Genomic DNA, 13423 nt, shown 5'->3' with positions numbered 1-13423 from the left:
GGCATTCCAAATATTGGGGTAAGTAGGGGAGGGACAGGAAAGTCAATGAAGATAAGGTAGGAAATAAAACTTGCAATTTTACAGGGCATCTTGAAATAACGAACGCTTTCTCTGAGGGGAGTGCATGATCCTCATGTGGTTTGGGCATAAACATATTAGTACAGTTTAGTGTGTAAATACTTTTTTATGGTTGTTGTAGGTTCAGTTTGTTTTTGTCCTTCCTGAAAGATAACAATCTGGATGTGTAGCTATCAAGCTGTCTTGCGCAAAGAATACTTGCACATATATGTAAGCATATGTGTAGTAAAAAGAATTTGATTCACATCCAAAAGAATAAATCGCCTTGTTGTCAACACTGTTCATATTTGCCTGCCAGATACAAGTTATATATCCCCAAAATAACAGGAAAACTGGGTCCTCAAATTGTCATTGTGTGGTCTTAAAAAAGGCTATTTTTTCTTTCCTAAATGCAAGTGAAACGGTTTCTTCTGCAGGTGAAACAGTTTTATGTAATACCCACTTTCTCTAGCACAAATAAGAGTTATTGGAATAGAGGCCTACAGTCGGTTGCTGTATTCAGAGGGATCAGTCTTCATTGCTGATGTGAACGGATCTGAGACTAGGTTGTCACCAAAGTGCAGCCCAGTCCTCCTCCCCCTGCACTGGCTCTATGTTCTTACTCTGTAGCTAGATGCCGACAGCTGCTGGTGGCCAGACCAGAAAGACAATCAACAAATTCATCGAGTTAATGTTTAATTGTCTGGTTTCAGATGATCTCTCCTGAGCTCAACTTCATCTTTGTTGATAAACAGTGATTTAGAAGTGCTTTCCTACTCTGATAATTGTATTTCATTCATTACCACAGCAATGAAATTAATGAACATATTTGATTAATTATACTTTTCTGTAATTCTAATATTTTTCTAAGATTAAAATGAGAAAAAATGTTCCGTGCATAAGTCAACTCTCTGGCATTATCTCTCATGACAAACCAACTCCCAAAATATACTTTATGAGTTATTCATCTTCCTTGACCAGACTAGATGAATCATTAGATAATGTTGATGGTTCTTGTTTACAGTTTTTCAAGTTCTGTGTTCTTGCATGCTATAGTAAGCTTTAGTATAGCAAACAGCATTATTCTTAGGTTAAAAACCACCACTCAAACTCAAAGGCCAGCAAAAGATGTACAAAAATGCCTGAAGTTTCTTGTAACAGATCTGTAACTGGTTCTGGGCTAGCTGGTGGTTAATAACATGATATGAAATCCCAATTCCTGCAGGCACTCCCATTCAAAGCAAATGTGCTGCTTTTAAAAAATAGAAAGTAGCACTGTAGCTTGCACACAGGGAAAGGCTGAAAAGGCTCCCAAGCTCTGGATTGCATCGCAGGGGTTGAAGAAAAGCGTGTACTTGGTGGCACATACTCAATTACTCCTCCATCTCCTCCCTCTCCTCGATCTGGTCACGTCTCTCCTCATCTCTCCAATCTAAGCCTGACTTAGCCCTGTCACTTGTGCACAGGGGTTGCTTTGTCATCTCCTCTGCTCTCTTTAGGTATCTTCTACCAGTTTCCTTCTCCAGCTGGTCCCAGGCATCCCCCTGAGCCCACTGGAAATCACTGCCCAAGCTCTTTGAGCTTTCTACCTGCAAACCATTCCCCCTCCCTAGACAGCACACTCCTTTCTGAGGTGCCCTTGTCCTGTCCCCCATTAGTGCCCCAGTATCTTTTTCCTATTTGGTTTGTTTAGCTGGGTCCTATTGCACCCAACTGCCCTTTTTCCTAATCTTTCCCTCCCGCTCAAGCATGTTTTCTTTTCTCCATCTCCCTCTCCATTCAAAGTTTCCCCGTTTCCTGGCTCTGTCTCACACTCTTTACCAGCCTTACTAGTACTCCTTCTCCGATCTGTCTCCCTTCTTGCTCATCCTAGGAAATTCATTAATTTCTAAATCCTAATCTCCGTATCTAGCCAACCCTGATGACCAGCTATGACTTCAACTCCTTGCTGTTAGATAATCAGTTTCCTCTCCCAATCTGTTGTTTCTACACACCTCTGGTCAGGTGAAATGGCTCTCCCTGCCCGGGTGGTGGGCAGTGTCACCGAGGCCACCCCAGGCGTAGGAGACCAGGCTGCCCCGTCCCAGCTCCGGTGCCGGTTCCACCTGCGGCCGCTCCTGCCGCTTTGGGCTGACGTGTGCCTTGCAAGGTGGGAGCACAGCCTAGAGCCGTGCCGAGGTGGAGCCAGCTGAGATGACTTTATGTATAAACCCCATGACTTCTTTTTATTGCTGGTGTTTTTAAGAGCTTTTGTGTTGTTCTGCCGTCTTTGGGAGTGCTCATGCTTACTGGAAGCATAGCAATACTCTCACCTAATGCAGACTGTACTTACTCTATCAAGCTTCAGGAATAGGCTACATGGGTTTTAAACCGGACAGTGAAAGGCTAGCTGGACTTGTCAGGAGAGATTGACACCTGTTTCAGAAGGACCAAGATTTGTTTCACAACAGTCATAGCTTTTTATTCCCATGCTCAGAACACTCAAAGCATGGCACGCTGCAGTTATCTCTGTAGGTAATTTGTGGGTGTGCCTCTCCAGGAATTAACTAAAAACATTAAAAGCCTGTAGCAAGTACTCAGAAGTCAAAACACAGCCACGTAAGCCTGTACATGTAAAATTTATGCTGCCTTTTGTTTACTCGTCTTTGTTACCTAGCGTACAATTTCTCAAATATTATGCTATCAGGTCATGGGTTTTTTCCCCAAGTTTTTTGGGAGTTAGACTTGATGATCCTTATGGGTCCCTTCCAACTGAAGATATTCTAGGATTCTATCAAATAGAAATGCATCTTGTAAGACTGACTTTGGCTTGATCAATTTTTTATACTATGTATAAAATTTTAGGGAAGTCACATACAAAACCAGACATCAAAACATTGGAGAAACTGTCTAACACAATACACTATTTTTATTTTGAGAATGAGTAACTTTAAAAAAAAAAAAAAATCATGACTTTTTCTAACCTTAGCACTTCAGTGGCATGGAAATTGTAGCTATAATTTTTTTGCACTTGAGATTCTAGGAGGAATTTTTGAAGGTGAAGAGAAAGAAACCCAGGTCAAAGACCTAGGTGATGCTAATAGAAAATGGAATAGAGTGGAAGAGGACTTGGAAAGGCAAGCATCTTTTATCAGGAGTGTAAGAGAATTAAAGGAAAAGGCAGGAGGCTGCCAATGAAGCAAAAGGAAGGCAATATACTGAGAAGAATGCGAGAGGCTGTGTCAAAGGTGGGGATGCAGTACCTAGGGCTGAGGTCATTGCAAACTTTGGCAAGACAGGTTTCATGAAATTAAATATTGCATTACATCTGAATGTCACCCAGCATGAGATAAGGTGTGACCCAATACCTTTTGTTTAGTAAGTAGAGACATAACAGCAACAAGTTTGAGAAATCCTCCTTCTGGAGCAGCCAACCTTTCCCAGACCTGGGGCTGCGGCACTGGCCGTGTGGGACCCCCTTTACGAATCCTTTTCCTGCTTCACCCGTCACAGGGATTAAAGTGGATGGCTGCTCTGCTGTGCGTGGTGGGGAGGTTTTGGTCTCTCCCACTTCAGCGTCTGGAGGTGCACGGTCCTTGGCAGTGGTGTGCGGGGGGGCCGGGTGCCGGCCTCGGGCTGCGCCGGTAGGTGCAGAGCCACAGCACCCTCCTGCACGGGGGCAGGGGAGGGACCTTTCGTTCCCTGGGTCTCTTCTGGGGCATCTGTGCAAAACCTGGCACTCATCATTAAACGCCCTTTTGTTTTTATTTATATTCTGTAAAGAACAATGAATGATAAGTAAACATAGTAACAAAAAAATACATTTGTTTGTCATCCATGGATTTACAGAAATCTATTGTTAGGCAGAGGGACTGCACTATCTCCAAGGCCACAATATTGATCTGTTGTCTCTGGTAGGAATAACGTAGTATTTCGGTGCATCTCTAGTGACATTATAATTGAGGGGTGGTGAACAGAGCTGAAGGTGAACAAGGTTTGTGTGATTCAGTGTCAATGGGAAATAAGTCTGTTGACCAACAGGCAGCATAGCTGGTGTCTGTCGGTCACAGGTGGTGCAGTTTCAAATGTAAATACATGGTGGATGAACTAAAATTTTACAAACTATGGAAAAAGTGTGTTAGCACACGTACTGGTTTTCAGCCACTGCTGTCATAGTCTTCAGTGTAAATATATGACCAGTATTAATAAAAATTTTACTTGACATGGGAAAGGTCTAGTAATAGGAATGTGCAAGGTAAATAATGGAGAAGAAACCATAAAACAAAACAAATAGACATAGAAATTATTCGTTAAGTTTTGCAATGCTTTTTCTTCCTCATGATAGCATAATTGATATTTTTTATCTGTGAATGAATGTCTATTTGCAATTTTAAACCCATTGAAATTTATCTTCTAATTATAAACATGCTAGACTGAATACAGAAAATGAAAAATTGATTTGTACGTGGATTTTACTGTAGCATTCAGTTCTGAAGTAAGAAATTATCTTGGAAAAATTACTTGCTCTGCCCATAAAATCCCTTTTTTTAAACTCCTACACTAATCTTTCAGTTTGGCAGGTCAGCAGACACGATTTTAAATATGCTCAAGCTAGAACTTGAATAGTACCAGATATTTAATTTCATTGCATCAAGAAAAATACTCAAGATCTTAAGGATGGACAGAGAGAGTCTTGGAATATAGTTCATGTTTTTAACTGTGAGGATCATTTACCCTGGAAACAGTTAATTCAGGGATGTACTGCCTTTCATCATCTGGGCTCTTTAAACCAAGACACAGTATTTTCTATAAACTACATGCTTCAGCTTAATGTAAAATTGTGGGTTTGATCCAAAAGCATTTGGTCAAATTCAGAAACTGCAGTTGTGCAAATCAGAGGAGATAAATAAAAAATCACTCCCTCTTATATCTATACAAAATTTTTATCAGTTGTTGCTTTTATAGAACTCTACGCTTTCTTTAATGTCTGTTAAGGATATAGTGAATGTTCTCAGGTATTGAAACAATTAAAATTATCATCACAACTAAGCAACGGTGTGTGGCAGCTGCAGTCTCTTGTTTGGAGGAGAAAGCAAGGTGGATAGCAGTCTCCAACCTATTAATAAACTAATGCCAATGCCATTGCTTCTTTCTCTACCACCGACAAATCACCTGAATATGCTTTGCTTCTTCTCGCTCCCTGAATTAGTAAGGGAATCTTTCCTCTTGTCTTTCTGGAGCAGGTTCAGGTCTATAAATGGAAAATACATCTATTAGAATCTGATATTTATGTTGACAAAGCTTTTCTATGGGCCAGGTAATTTAAATAGGCCTACTGTAGTGAGAAAGGTGCTGCTTACTGTGAGTGAGGGCACAAAAATGCAGCCCTTTTCTTGCCCCTCTTACCTGCAGTGTGTGTTCTGCAAACCAGTGCTCACTGGTTTGCATTGTCTCAACTTTCTCAGTGTTCGAAAATAAGACATTCCGAGCATGCAGTTCTAAATTGGTCAGCGTCGCGGTCACCTGCCGTTTGGGTGTTATGCAGCTTTAAAACTTGGCATTCATTTGTTACCGTTCCCTAAGTCATTTCTTGCAGAGGCTGTTTTATCCAGAGCCATCTCTCTGGGTATTGTTTTCTTTTTGGTTGCAAAGGCGGAAGCTTCAGCTCTTCCCTGAGAAGTCAGTGGGAGGTGAGCCTACGCTGCTGACGGACAAACACGCCTTTCGATCACTGGCCCAGGAATCAAGATAGTTGGGTCCTATTATGTGCCAGCTTGTCCCTGCACATGTCTGGTCTAGGCATAGTACTTGTAAACTTCACGGGGGGTGTTATTCAGTTACTAGGACTTACTCTTTCCATGGTGCATAGTCTTCCTAGAACTAGGCTGGGGTGCTCTATTGTCTGACTTTCCTTTCATTGTAGGAATGCAACTCTGCTTGTTTTGTTAATATTCAGAGAAGCAGGGTTGTTGGTGCTAAAAATAGTAACGAATAATCATGACTACAAAGCCAAAGAAAACAAAGAGAGAATCTGGGAACCCTCAGTATGTAAGTCTTCAGGTTTGGCTGGTGTTTGTTTGGCTTTTTTATTTGGATTTTCATTTTATAATCAAATGAAACTTTGATAGATAGGTTTGCAGCTAAGTTGACTTTATCTGAAAGGCTAACAAGTTTTTCAAACAAAACACTTTTTTTTTTTTTTTTTTAATTGGATCATAAAGCTGTCTTCTGTGATATTTTGCAGGAATGAAGCAATCTTAAATGTTCAAGAGAGGCTTAGCCTGCACTATCTGACATTTTCAGAGGCCAGAAAAAATCTAGACTCCTCAGTTTCTTTGTCTATCTGTGGTTCATTGTCGCCTCAGTTGGAGGCATTTGGTCATTCAGATACTGCAAAATAGAAGAAGAGTAGAACAGATGTAAAAAAATATATTCTGGCAGACCTTTTTCCCGTTCTTCTCCCATTCTGTGAAACAGGGGAATTCATTAACATCGCTTTTCTACTTATTGATTTGCATCTGTGTTTCAGCTCCATCACCTTTGTTGGCTATGAGACTATTAGCACAGAGGATAAAATACAAGAGCAAAACATGTAGCTCCTACCAAAACCCTCTGAACATGTGTGTTACAAATGGTGGAGAAAATTTATTATCTGTGTTTGGTGAAAAGCTTAACAAGTGAAAGCAGAGCTATAGGGCCTCAGAAAAGGAGAGGAATTGTTCTGCAGGATTTTTGTGCTGAAGTGCAAGCAAATGTTTGGAGTCTAGATTTTAGTATTTAACACCACCAATGCCTCAAAGGTTAAGCCTCTTGTCAGCTAATTATGAACATCCTCTGTGTTGCTCTGGGAACTGCACAGCTGTGAAGTGTGACTCTGGAGTCCTGCTGCCCCTGCAACAGAGGTGTGGAGAGCTGTACCTCACAGCTGGCAGTCCCATCCATGCCTCTCCTCCTACAAAGCTAGAGTCTTTTTTTTTTTTTTTTTTAATTTAACTATTTTTATTATGCTATATGTATATTATTTTTATTATACTGTTTTATTATATATTTTTAATTATACTCAGAGACATGAAGACTGTTGGTGATTAATCATACAAACAGCTATGAGAATAAGGGACATTGAAGAAGTACCCTGAAATGTGAGATATTGTGGTTCCTCCTGTGTATCTGCAACTTGACTGTTCTGGTCAGAAGGGAGGTGTTCATCATAGTAAAATGAAGCCCTTGGTAATGTCAAAACCAGTGTCATTAGATGTATGTGGAATCTGGACTTCTAATTCACAGAAGACGGGTCTGTGCTAACCACTGGAAGATGGCACAAGACAGACTTGAAGGCAGTGCCAACCCAAACTCATCTATTCATGAACAGTGCCTTTGCACAGAACTGCATGCTCGGATCCAAAATCAAGGTAGCTGCATCAGAGAAATGCTGCACACTATCATGTACGACCTGGTAGTTCAGACTCTGCTTAGCACTGATGTGGTGGCACCACTTGATCCCTCTTAGTTCTGCTCCCTCAGAGGTGTCTGGGCTGTTTCGGCAGTTTGTGGAGACCAAGGTCAGCAAGGAAGGAGCCTGAGACACACACTGCTGGTCAATGAGATGTGCTCCTTGGCACTTTCACTGTAATCTCATGCAGCAATTTTTCTTACAGTCCCACTTGTTTTAGATATAAAACTTGTTCTATGGAAACGGGGGAGTCCATTTGAAAAGTCTGAGCAGGATGGAGCTTCTAGTGAAAAAACTTGGAGGAAATAGAGGGATCTGGCATTAATTAACACAGAAAGCCACATGGAATACTTGCCCATTTCCTTCCCTCTTTTGTGGATGCAAATGAGTCTCGTGTTTGTATTGAATTCTCTGAAGCTTCCATCAAATATCTGCCAGCACTTGCTCATCCAGAAGATGTCAACACCCCTTCCCACAGATGTCAATGGAAAGAGTTGTACCGTTTGTTTCTGCTTTTGGCAATTGGGTATAGTATAAATTCAGCATAGTTATAAGAGTACCACAAGTCTGACAGAAATTAAGAATTAGATTTTTGAATGTGAATAAATAGGCTGAAGACACACATTTGGGGTTGGATGTCATATATTGCATGACTATATATTTTTGTAGGCTTACATTTGGGGCAAGAAATTCTCATATCCAGGCCTACATATATTAGTATTACCTTAATAGCACCAACGTGTACAAAGGTGGTAAAAACATCTATTTAAAGTCTTAAGACTTAGTTACTTCTAGAATAACTAAAACTGCTTTAGAATACATGTTGAATTTTAACAGCAATTGAAAAAGTATAAAAGAATCTTGCAACATAAGTATAGATCCAAAGTAATAGGCATAGTTCCTTAGAGCACAAAGCTAATGTAACCTCTTCCAGGTTCTTTTAGAAATACCAGAAATACACTACAGAAAATCCAAACTAAAAACTTGAGCTAATGGGAATGGTGAAACTGGACTACTCCTTATATTGAACAGGAGCCTGTAATGCTATTAGTTTGTTATGCTTTTTTTTTTCAACATCAAAAGTTCCATCACTGTGGAAAGATGAAAACAGTGGAGTTAGTTAGACAAAACATGCATATTTTAGGGTGTCTTTATTTTAAACCCTGTCTCTCTCTCACTTGTTTGAAGTCAAGTAATGTTGCTGTAGGATGGCACTATCTCCAGACTAATAACAACGTCCTCTCTGCAGCACCACTTGGGTGATGCTGTTACACTATTTCAGTTCTGGAGTTGGTTTGGCAGTAGGTCAACAAACCTAAATACTGACTCCATTGGGCACGTAAATATATCTCAGACCTTTGTAAAATTCATTGGTAGACAACAAGCTCAGACTGCAGTCCAGCCTACATCATAACGAGAAACATGGTGGTTTTCCCCCCACCCCCATTATCTTCTCCTTCTTGAGTAATCATCCTTTAATATTCATAGTTCTTTGCTACTGCTATGTTCTGGCCTTACCCCACTGCCTTCTCTCAGGAAGCCCTATCTTCCTAAGGAGAAGATTCACTGCTGCTGTGTCTAAAGTGGACAGGAAAGATGTTTATCACGTGTCTTCTGGGAGCTCAAGTTACCAAGGTTACTCCCCTGACATAAACCACCAGTCAGCAGGGGTCACAGTGTACTGATTTAGTTCAGAAAATTAATTTAGGGAAAGAATTCAATGGAGCAAATATTTGTAGGCTGCCTCTTTAATTAGTAGAGGAAAAATATGTTTTTGCAGGTGTATGCTGGTATGTTGCTACCCTCTGAACACTGGAAGATCAGATCTCTCTCCATTGATTGTGACTGACTGGAAACTAGCAAAAGTAGGCTTGCAAGAGTAAAGTCTCAGTGCTTCTCTTGGTTACTGATTCTCAGGTTTTTTACATCATTTGTCTAATAATCATTTTAAGTATGCAGTCTTGTGCTCTTCTGCAATTCCCAGTTGCTTCTCTCTTCTTTCTGGGTGACAAATATTCTTGCTGTGGCTTTCTATGTGCTGCAGCTTCCAAATTACCTCCAAGATTTTCTGCAATGAAGGTATATGATGTCAGAACAAACCCTACATGGTAAGAAACCCGCAATTCTTTTGGTCTGAGCACATTCAGCGTAAAGCTGTGTAAACAACTGGCCTAATACCAGAACCTGAAGGTAAACTGGCCCAGGCTGATGCAGATGGACTGCTTCCAGCACCTTCGTGTATTGCTTAGTGCTTTTTAGCTTTCTCATCCATAGGCTGAAAGGAGTCCTCCTGTGGAGGTAAGTGAAATACAGATGCCAGGAATTTGTAAGGATTTTTTTTCCTTTTTTTTTTTGGTGGACTATAACAAGACAGTGACTACTATGCTAGTATTCATTTCACTGAGTGTGGTGGTGCAATTCCCACCTCCTGGGCTCCTTGGTGCTAAGTGTGATTCCACCCACCTCCCCCAAGCTATATGTCAACCTGGAGAGATAAGGACTGCTAGTGGCAGTGAATCAGAATGTTAAAGTGCCCCTTTAACGAGCCTGGCTCCTGCCCCTCCCTATCACTCTGAAGTGGTTATAACAGTCCATCATCTCCTAACAGCCTGGCACACCTGTGGCTGGGATGTGATCAAATGAGAACAATAACAGAGTTGCATCTCCATCAAATTCTTGTGCAACTGCTGGAAGGTCCCAGAATGTTTCATTGTTTGAGCTGGGCCTGAGTGAAAATACACAAGGAAAATCAATTATCTTGGACCCTATAAATTGCAACTCCAAGTGAGACCCTTTGAGCTCTCCTGGATTGCAGCAGGCCTGTGACCAGCATCTCTCCTGAGCTGGGACGCCTCTCAGGTATCAAAAACCTTAAGGTGTCATCTGCTGCCAGAGCTGAGGGAAGGCCAGGGCAAAGGCAACCAGCTTGAGTCTCAACTATTGCCTGTTGAGGAATGCCAAGGTATTGTGAGTATTTGCTCTAAACTCAAGGAGGGAACTTTTACTTTGAGCTAGCTTCTCTTTCTCTGCCTGTTGGTGTGTGTAGATATATACTTCATTCTACTGGATCTGAATACTTTTGTCTTGTGTGTGTGTGTTTGTATGTTTTGTGTTTGTGTATGCGGATGTATATATGTTTTAAGATACCATATAGTAAGTTAGAGTGAATCTTGTCATCTTAGAATCTGTAAAGTTGCTATTTTTAGTTATAACATTTTCCTGAATTATTTTGTACGTAGTCAAACCGTTTAATGATCAAGTGCTGTTAGTTATTAATAAATTTTGATTTGTTGTTAAATCATTACCGTGCTAATACTTTCATCCGTGACACTGAGCTTAGACTCTGAATAGACCAGCAGTGGTCCAGGCTGTCTACAGTTAACATAAAGTGGATTGATCTGTTTTAGGTAAAGTGTTTTATGAAGGGGAGTGAAACAGCTTTTTGAGGTATCCATGTTTTTCCAGTGACTCTAAAGGAACCTCAGTGTTTCTGTTGGTGCAGTGGCAAGAGGGTCTTTACATCTGGGAGGGAATAGAAAGGATGAAAACAAGGAACCAGCTCAAGAGAACTATGAGAACATAACTTGGCACCTCTGTAGTTAGGACCTCTTCAAATAAGGACTGCAAGCTGAAATTATGGGACATAGTTACAGACCAGTAGCTATATCTTACGATTAAAATCCTGCCTTTAAACTGTGTATTCAACATGTGTTTCCATGTAACAACAATGTCCTTTATTTCTGTTCTATGGAGTGGAAGGTTCTAGGGGACAATTTCCAGTATTGAAAGAACTCTTTGAAAGCTTGCCCTCTTTTTCCCTTCAGCTCAACTTTTTTCCAAATTTTCAAGAACTGATTTTACTTTGCCTTGTTGCCTAGAACTCAGATGAATGCCAGATTTAGAAATATCTTCTTTTTCTTTTTCTCCAGTGGGAATAAGGAATTTACAGAGAAGCTGCATTTTTCTAACCAGAGGAAGTTAAGATCAGCACTAGAAAGGTCACATGCTTTCTTGTTGGTCTATATCACAAGAAATGCCAGCTTTTAATAATGCCATTAAACTTTACAGATCTTAATTCTTTGATGATACTCATCACATCCATAAGTACTTTTTACCTCTTCTTGGCAATTGCTTGTTATTCTTATAAACAGTCACTGTTAGATTTAATCAAATTTAAACATCTGAATCATATGAATGTAAAAGCAGTAGTGTTCAGAAGAGGGGATTTTCATGTGAATTAATGCTCAAAGAAAGGTGGAATTATCTTATAGTTTGCTTATATATCTGTAATATGTGGCAAACAACACCATGAGGGAGGTGTTTCCATGGGAGGATCTCTTAAAAGTGTTGTCCTCAAATTACTCCTATGAGTCAGTAGAAGATTAATGTTTAAGGAAATTATCAAAATTTGAAACTGTTTTGCACATTTATTTTGGATTTTTGAAAGCATTTTAAGCTTTGTGTTTAACTACTTTCTTGGTATGGTACTGTAGTTATTATCTATACCTATTATCTGTTTTTCTCTTCTTCTTTCCTTATTTGAACTTCTCACTTTTAAACCTTCATTTAGTTTGACCTTTATGTTTTATATGCCTATAAATAATTGTCTTTATTTCCTGAGTTTTGTTGTAATTTGCTATTATAAGGATGCAAAATTTCTTTCACACATGGGCCCTCAATTCTTTTCGAATCCAGGAATGATACACATCTGATATGGGCAACAATAAGAAGGCTATTGTTTTCTCTATTTTCTGATCACTAAGTGAATATAAGATATTTATTTCTAACCTTATCGTGTTTCTTTTGTAGTCTTACTCACCAGGCAATCAGTACTTGGTGTTAAACATACAAAATTTGATATGCTGATTGCTATTGAAAATTTTGGTCACTTCTTATTGTATGAAGGGCAACAGCGTTAGCTAGAAGATGTGTATCATCAGGCCCCTGTCAGATGGCTGCCTCTGCTCCAAAGCCAGCTCTGCTGCTGGGTTGCTCAGGTTATCAACTCTTAATCTTTTAAAGTGAAAATGAGCTTAAGTAGCTCTTGGCCCCAGCAATTGCTACTCAAATGACCCTGTCCACAGGTGTTTGCATGGAATAGCTGTGGTTGGAAGAGGATGTACAGTCAAGCCTTACTGGGAGTTACTCATGAACTAAACTTTCCGGGCTCACATCCCACAAACGTTTCCTCTTTTTTGAACAACAGTCCAAATCTGAGTCCAAGAAACCTTTCCTTCAGAAGTTTTATAATTATAAAATGTATGAATCACAAAGAGATTTGACAAATCAGCATTCCCTAAAAAAAGTGGAAGGTACCAAACACCTACCTTCAACTCTAACCTCCTTTCCTGACTCCTTGAGGTTTTAGGCAATGTTTCAAAAAGGCAGCTTGAGTGATCTGCTCCCATTTCTCTTGAAGTGCTCAAATGACAAAACCCTGAATATATGGCCAGTGAGACACTGGAGTATTATGTTGTTCCATCAAGCTGTGATTAGTGGCTTGACATATTTAATTTCAGTTCCAAGTTCCTGATTATCTTTTTGTACACTATTGCCGAATACAAGACAGTGTTTGCTGTGCTAGCCTTCTACAAAATATAAGTAATAAATTATTCAAGCTGGTTTGAATGAAATGTAATAAACCCAAAGTTAATTGAAAGGGCCTTAAAGGTGGAGGGTGGTAGACCGGTTTCTTTCTTCTCCAGGGTACCTGAGATCTGCCACGCTGGTTCTCCTACGCAGTGATTTCTGTATTGGGCAAGACTCAAGTTGTGCCAGAAAGCCTGACCAATTCCCAGGAAAGGTGGGAGGACTTTCCTTTAAGCTTTTCCAGCTTCTGGTTTTGTACTCAAGGGCTATGGAGTGGTTTCCTCCTCCCCAGAGGCTTCCTCTGTCCCAGCCTTTTCATCTCAGGGTGGGCATAGGAGACCTGCCACT

The sequence above is a fragment of the Tyto alba genome, unplaced genomic scaffold, assembly GCF_018691265.1.
Source record: "Tyto alba isolate M040663 unplaced genomic scaffold, T.alba_DEE_v4.0 Super-Scaffold_6, whole genome shotgun sequence".
Lineage (NCBI taxonomy): Eukaryota > Metazoa > Chordata > Aves > Strigiformes > Tytonidae > Tyto > Tyto alba.
The sequence above is the reverse complement of the archived record's forward strand: the minus strand, read 5'-3'. Positions refer to the sequence as shown.